Genomic DNA, 8,494 nt, shown 5'->3' on the forward strand with positions numbered 1-8,494 from the left:
CCAGGCACCTTTGTACACTCCACCTCTCAATAAAAACTTGGGACAGCCCTGGCAGCTCTTCCTGGAATCCAGGTGGAACACCAAGTTCACTGATTAACTGAACACTCTGGTTTTATAAACTCACCTTAGATGCAGCCAAGTGTGAAGATTATGGAACCACCAAGCCGAGGAAGCTAAGCAAGCTAGCACGTGAGTGCATCACCTAAGGTCCTTGGTTTCATATTACCTGGAAGAAACTCCTAGATCAAATGGACTTCCTTGGAAAAATTCTAGAATATGCAAAATAGAAAGAGAGTTTCAGAAACTGTATTTGATATGTAATGTGCAGTTTTAACTCAATTCCAAAGACAGAATCATTTCTAGAAAAGCAAGTTACATGAAAGCAAGTTGAATTATCTGCTAACTGGGAAGAAAACTGCTTCCACGTTTACATGGTCAATAGTTTAATTTTCCCAGGTCCAAGCATTATAAAAACCAGTACAGAAGTCATAAAAGCATTTTATTAGTGTGTCTTAAGTCACCTGTTCATTTAGAACTTGTGTGTCTAACACTCTTTAAATATATACATATACGTAATCTTTAATCTACCATTGTTTACAAGATAATGTTCTTTGGTTAAAAAAATATGTTCCCTTGCCTGAGGCACCCTTGTAAGGTATCAGTCACCAAGGCACACAAGGCTCTGGGATGATTAGCTTCATTTGCCCACTGAAATAAGTAGGTCAAAACATGATCACATCAATGACAGAAAAAGACATAGCTGTCCTTATTTCTGGAATTTCTTCTGAACTCAGTTGTTTCGCTGGATAGAAGCGCACTAAGATCTGGCTTTAAGATTTTTTTTTAAACAGAAGAAGATATAAGCTTTTCAAACACAAATGTAATAGAAAACCGTAAAAGCAGAATCAGCAGGGAATGCCAGGGACAGAATCCATAGTCAAGTGTATAGAGAAAGTCTGGACAGTTTCTGATTGATACTCATTAGTTTCATACTTTTACTGTGAGCTCAACAGTCCATATAGAAACACTAAATCTGGTTACACCAGAATAGAACTCTTGTTATTTTCCTTCCCCACCTAGCAAGTCCAAATTCAAGAAAAGTAAATATGTGTGTGTGTGTGTGTAGGTGTGTGTGTGTGTGTGTGTGTTATTTTAAATGGTTTTTTAATTTTCCAAAAGCTCCCCCTAAAGAGTAGTAGGAATTGGATAATTTAAAGATGCAAGAATTGCCCCTAACACTGAAGATCTTCCTGATTTTTAACCCTTAAGTTCACACTCACAGAAGTTTGAACTCAGACAGAATACACCATTTCTAGAAGGGCCATTTAGCCTCTGTTGATCACACATCAACCAACTCCCCTCCAGCTCCCTTAGCTCAAGACAACATGGCAGCACACAACTATTCTGTATGGTCTACTGCAATCAGTTTTTAAGTTTCTATTATGTGATACATTTAGAAAAAAAGAATTTCCAGTTAAGCTAAGAAGCTAGCTGCATGCATTTACTTTACTTGCTTATTATTTCCCACAGTGAGTGTTCTTATTTAATACAAATTTGTCCAGAATGTTTGCATTTAAAGTCAAGAGGAGAGCTCTATGCCTAAGTAGACATGGTCCTTATTATTTGAAGCTATGACTAGAGTCACACTCAGTAAGCCATACAAGTTAATGTGATGACACAGTTTCTTCGGCCTGATTCTTTACCAATCTTATTTCTTGCTCAGACATTTAGGCTGAGGACCACCCAGCTGATACAGATGGAACAGGTGAGGAAAGGAGCTAGTAAGAAAAGGTAGAGACACAGACAACTTGATTTTCAGTACCCTTTCTGATAAAGCACCTAGGGAGTCACAGTTCCAACAGTCATGTACCGTATTTTATAAAAATAAATCTCTGGTTTTCCTTCAGAAAGTTCATGGCCATATGACAATGAGAATCAATGAGTTAAGGAATCCATGTAGCCAAACCGAATAAAACCATTATTACTGTTGTGGTATTTCTTGCTGATTTGAATGAGATATGAAAATCTAAATATAACTGGATGAGTAAAGCAGCAAGAAGTGTGCACTCAGACTGCATGCCATCAGTCGACCTGATTCTCAGTCCTTTCCACGAGGAAAGCCTCAGACGTGGAGCTCTTCCAGGACACGCATACATTTGCGTCTGTTCTGAGCCCGCTTTTGGTAACGAGGCTTTTTCCTCCTCTGTTTTACTTTCTTCTTGTTGGCTTTCTTTAAGGAGGAAGGGAGGCTCTTGGTTGGTTGGTTGGTTGGTTTTAGTTTTGAGCAAGCAATCATTTCCTTTTATACACATCTTGAAAGATCTTAGCACTCTGTCCATCAAAATATTTGATTCATCCCTACCCACCCATCTTCTCTGGCATTAGGTAGAGGCACAGCCTAGTCAGCCCCTCTGGAAGATGCAGGAGCCAGGTGCTGGATCTATGGTGGGACTATGAGTAGACTTCTTTCACTCTGTTACATGGATCCCCACAGTTCTGCTATTCTGGAACTTTCTGAACATTGGCAATTTGTCCCTTTCCTTGTGACCACCTTATAGCCTTCCAATAGCCTGCTTACTTATGTAAGCAGTTAGCCAGTGCCCACTTTTAAACCCCAGAACACTGAGAGATACAAAGACCCTAATAACATAGTTTCTAGTATAAGGAAGCTTCCATCAGATAGATCATACCCATCTCATACTAAAAGGGATGTTAGAATCTCAGCGTGGCTCACTAAGATTCATTTTAATTTCATTAACTGTTTTGGAAATGGTGGTTTTAGCCTCCTACAACCATTCCATATGCAAAGTAATAATCAGTGTAATGCGATTAGAGTAATAGCTGCAGTTTGGGGAGTGTCGCATACTTAAAATCTCCATTTCCTTCCTTAGGAAAGAATGAAATTAAAGTAAAAAAATCTTTTAAAAAATTACAAAAAGTAAAAAATAAAAGGCTGTCTCATTGTGACAGCTCCTGAATTTTAAGTTTGCATACATAGACTCATATACCAACTCCCCAAGAGTTGACGAGATTTCTGACGGGATCTACTTTCATGTTTACACAGTAATTTAATAGTAGACCCACCCAGGATCAGGCTAGGCCATAGTGTGACATTCCCCCAAGCTTTGTAAAATCTTTTTGTGATGGAAATAAGGGACACTTTCTGTACTCACATTTTCCCTCTTCCGTTCTCCTTCTGTGAGTTAGAAAAAAGTAAGTTATAATTAGAATCAAGAAAATACTGCAAGGATAAATACAATGTCTCCTGTTTTTATAAAAGGTCATTCTTTCAAGCTATCAAAGCCCTTTAAACAAATACCTAACTGATGGTCCTAGCCTGCTCTGTCTGAGTGAAACACACTGCCCAGTTCACAGATGAAGAAATCACAGTCAGGAGACTCTCAGCTGGCCATTTGAGATCCCTGGGCCAGAGACTCAGAGCACAGCCACTTTGGAACAGTGTGTGTCACTGTACCAAATTAACTCAGTTAGTTGGACATTATTTTAATCTTGACCCAGAAATGTGTCTAATACATTTATAATGAAAACAAAAGAAAAGACATATTCAAATAGCAAAGAGTCAATCCTAAAACAAACAGCTATTACAGTGGATTTCAAAATAAGTTCTTTGGTGACTCGCTGATGACTCTGTGAAAACCCCATCTAAGTGCGACAAGTCTAATTTACTGCACAATTACAGAACCCTGGAATAGAGTCTCCCCTTAATACCAAGGTATACATACTAATAGACCCACACTGATAGCAAGGATCATAACAGTATGTCATTCCTTTAAACCAGGATCCTACTTCCCTGCAACCCCAGGAACAGTGGTTCAAAATGAGAGAGGATGCTTAAGTGCCTTTTGTTCAAGACACAATGTCAGATTAACATTTAATCATTGGCCCTCTTATTTATTAGAGAGAGAGAGAGAGAGAGAGAGAGAGAGAGAGAGAGAGAGAGAGAGAGAGAGAGAGAGAAATAGCTCATGAGTACTTGGCAGGTATTGTGCAATCCACTCCCAATAAACCAATCCCCCTCCCATCCCCCCAAGTCTCCAGAACTCACTCTGTCACCTTGAAAAACCCAAAGAGCCCCAGAACATTGAGCAGTGAAGGAGGAACCGAAAGCCCTTCCTGACTTCCTCAGCACTTACACCCTTTACTTCATTTTCCGTTGAATTGTTTTCAGGAGTGGATTTCTTCAAAGAGCTTGTCATCTGTCACTGGTGATAGGAAGTTTGAATGTCATGGAACAAAGTAAAGACCACACCTGGTAAGAGCCCAGGAGAACATTTCTTAATGTCGTTGAACTTGTGAAGTACAACCAGAGAAACACAATAGTCATGGGCCCAGAGGAGAAAGAGAAACAACTGAGGCCACACCTTGAAAGCATGCTGCCAGATGGAGAAAGAATTTCAGCACCCACCCTTTACTAAGCTAATCAAGTCAGTGGTCACATCTTACATAATCTTAGGGTTCCATTTACTGGTATTTGTCCTTATCCACCTCAGCAAAACACGGAGATGTTTTTTATATATGTTCATCATCTGTCTCACTCTTCTAGAATGTAAACTACTCAAAGGCAACAAAACAGAATTTTGAGGGGATGAATTAATAGTTTGATAACTAAACTCCCTTCTCTTCCCAGCTTACCCAGTAGGGAAAGGGAAAATGTGGTCTGAAGAACCACTTCATGGTGTTCCTTTCTTCCTGGTAAAGTGCTTGGAAAGGGTAGCTGCTTATCTCCTGTGTTTAGTTTCTTAAGTCAGCTCATCTCCTTACTACAGGCTGAAAAGTCTAGAAAAGGATAGCCTTACAGAGGGAAGAGAAGAAGTGCAGAACAAAACATGCTTCCAAAGGACAAACCTGGGAAATGAAGGCAAGACACACAAGTGACTCACCGTCCAATGTGGCGTGCATGTGCCAGCAGCATAGCCCCTGGAAACTTCTTAGAGACCTGATCAAGTTCTACTACAACCACTGAGCTAGAATCAGTATTTTATGAGGTCCTTAATCAACTCATAGTCGTTTTATAGTTTCCACCTTTAAACAAGCCAGGTTGGAGAGATGGCTCATCAGTTAAGAGCACTGGCTGACCTTCCAGGGGTTCAATTACCAGCCCCCACTTGGCAGCTCACATTTCTCTGTAACACCAGGTCCAATGTATTTAGACCCTCATACTGACATACATGTAGGCAAAACACCAATTAATGTAAAATAAAAAATAAAAAGTATATCAGTTTTTAAAGTAGAGGGAAGGAAGGAAGGAAGGAAAGAAAGAAAGAAAGAAAGAAAGAAAGAAAGAAAGAAAGAAAACAAAAAGGAAAAGCCAGGCACGATAGCACTCACATTTAATCCTAGAACTGGGGAAGGAGAGGTAGGCAGGTCTCTGTGAGTTTGAGGCCTGGCTGGTCTATGTAGTCAGTTCTAGCCAAACTAGGCTGAAGAAGGAGGAGGAGGAGGAGGGGGAGAAGAAGAAGAGGAGGAGGGGAGAGGGGGAGGAGGAGGAAGAGGAGGAAAAGATGCAGAGAAGAGAAGAAGGAGAAGAAGAGAAGAGACAAGATGGGGATGAGGAAGAGAAAAAGGGAAAGAGAGGAAGAAAGAGAAAGAAGAATAGGTTGAGAGGTCGTTGTTGTTGCTTGAACACAGGAAAATAAACTTCGTCATATCAACACTACCACAGCATGTGCTCCAACGGCTACCAGATACACTATCTTAAGAACTAAATCCTTCTACCTTCTTTTCATCATTAGGTACCAATAATATGAAGACACAGTGCAGCCCAATAATTTTATCTCCCAAAAGAAGGTGAGAGTAAAGTTTGTTTGCGTATTTGTTTTTTAATTGCTAAAAGCAGCAAGAGCTTGGAGAAAGAGAGAAAATGCACCACTATCTATACCCTGCCTGACTTTGTCTCCTGTCTCTGCTGCAGAAAGAAAACAAAAGCAGCAGGTGTAGAGGCTATTGTTAAACTCCTAAAGTATTAAGGTTTTTTTTTCCTTTAAGTTAACTCTTATTGCATAGACAACAACTGTTGAGTCAGCAACTACCTCAAACTTCAGGACTTTAGCTAGCACACTGGCTGGATCACAGAAAGTTTTACAAATATTTTTATATTGTTGTGCTGGTCAAAAATATGTAGCAGCGACATCTGTCCACAAAATGCACAAAAAATGTTTTAACATGTTAATACTTAACAGATGAGTGTCTTTGAGATAAAGTGCAGAGCTGAGAAGGAAAAATTTAATGACTGGCTATTGCATTTTGAAAAACAAGCACAGATATATTTAGACCTGGTGTGTGTGTGTGTGTGTGTGTGTGTGTGTGTGTGTGTGTGTGTGTGTATTACATTCTTTCTTAATTTTGAAAATTCAAAACTAACTCTATCCCACTCTACCTATAGTTAAAAACTTAGGTAAAACCAGAAATAAAATTTGCCCTCAATAAAACAAGGAGTCACATTTTTTTTTAAATGACAGATAGTAGACAGTGAGTTCTAGATATCTAGATAAACAGAATAAAAAATCTGCATCAGTCATTTGTTTAAATTGATTAAACAGCACACACATATTTCAAAGATTATGAGGCTTTTCCTTGGGACTCTCTCTTCATCTTTAAAAGAAAACAAAGCTGACGCTTTCCTTTTTCCCCATACTATTTACCACCCCCTTGATGTGGACTACGCAGATATAGAAAAAGTCTGCCAAGGTTTCAGTGTCCTTCCTTTAAGTCTGCTCTGGCACGCCTGTAAAATCGCATAAAGAGTACTTCTTGGAAAATTGATAATGTCCCCCGTTCAGTATCTGTGTATTAAGGACTGTCAGTTCCATTTAGTGTGCCCATTCATTGGACTCACTGTTAATCTGCATGCAACTGATTTCTGAACAGCGGAGTGCTCAGAAATCAAAGTTAACATAACAATTCCTTTTCTACAAATAACAGCCAAAGATGTTATGGGCCCAAATTTCAAAGCAAGTTACTGCATTTGCAAGTTTTAAGTCACACTTGGCAGTTTTTCCAAACACAGTGGTCGGGAACTGGAAAAAATAAACATGTGTTTCCAGGATTTTCTTTTCACATGCCACACAAAACGTAACATTTCCGAGATGATGTCGCTCCCAGGAAGCGTTTCTTAAAGAATAAAGCTTTTCATTTGTGTTAAGGTACATGTTACAAAATAATGTTAAGAAGTGAAATAGATATTACTTACACCGTATAAACGAAATTTTAGACTTCTCTGAAGGATTTCTTGAAAAAATCCAATTTAACTATTAATGCAGCGATAGATCCTATACTTAAATCCTCCATTATTCACACTCTGTCTCCCAGGTGCCTTAAAAAAGACAGAAAACAGAGGCTTCGATCTACATTCAATTCTTAAGCAGCAAAGGATGGGCCATTCCCATTTTGCTAAAAGAATAACTGAGGTAAATTTATGGCTTTCCTTGGGCTTTCCCCAGTTTTTCTCCTTGTAGGTGAATAAAAACTCACAGGTGTGGCTCTTATTCAAGAGAGAGGAAACAGTCAATCACAGAGCAAGATTTCGGCAGTTCATAAAGCCGCCAGACCCCAAATAACTAATCAGCCAGGTGGCTTAAGGCCCCCCACTCCAAACTACCCACCCTAGTGTAAAGCGCTGCTCTCATTAAAATGTAAATATCATACCTTGGAGGAATAGCAATGCCAGCCCTCAGCTCAGTGGGAGGGATTTACTTCTCAGTCTTCTAACAATGTTCTGGACCCGCAGAGACTGGGGCTCAGGGCAGAAAATGACTGTGGAGAATAAAGGATGAAAATTATTCAGTGTAGAGCCTTAGCAACACTAGGCACCCATTAGTCCAGACCTTGGATGTTAAGGATGGTTAGGGAGCCCTGGCACCTGCATGAGGAAGAGGGGTACAAGGTGGTAAGAAACGAACCTATCCATTGGGATGTTTTCAGAAGAAAGGATGGTTGCATTGAAGATTTCAGAAACACAAGGAGAAAAGTCTGTCCCACAACATGACTTCTTGGTGTTTACCCAGAGTGGGAACAGCGTGTCACATGAACATATAACACAGACATGCTTAGAGTAGATGTAGTCTTAATTGCAAAGTTTGACAGCAACTAAGGTGAGTGAATGAATCTAGACAGATGAAGAGTATTTGTCATTAAAAATACCTAAGCTATAGAAACATGGAACGCCATGAAAGAATTTTAAATACATATTGCTAACTGAAAGAAGCCATATGAAAAACCCAGCAACTGTATAATTCCAACCATAGGACATTCTAGAAAGGCAAGAATCACTACTGAAGATAATGAGAAGACTAGAGTTAAAGGGTGTGAGGGGAGAGGACAACAGGAGCACCGAGCTCTTAGAAGGTGAGACTAAACAACACGCTGCATTGATAGATACAATGTCATAGTATATGTGCCAAAGGTCATAGGATGTGCAACACTAGCCAGAAGGAACCCTAAAATAAAGTGTGGAAATGGGGCACAATAAGACGCC

The sequence above is a fragment of the Acomys russatus genome, chromosome 24 (genome assembly GCF_903995435.1).
Source record: "Acomys russatus chromosome 24, mAcoRus1.1, whole genome shotgun sequence".
Lineage (NCBI taxonomy): Eukaryota > Metazoa > Chordata > Mammalia > Rodentia > Muridae > Acomys > Acomys russatus.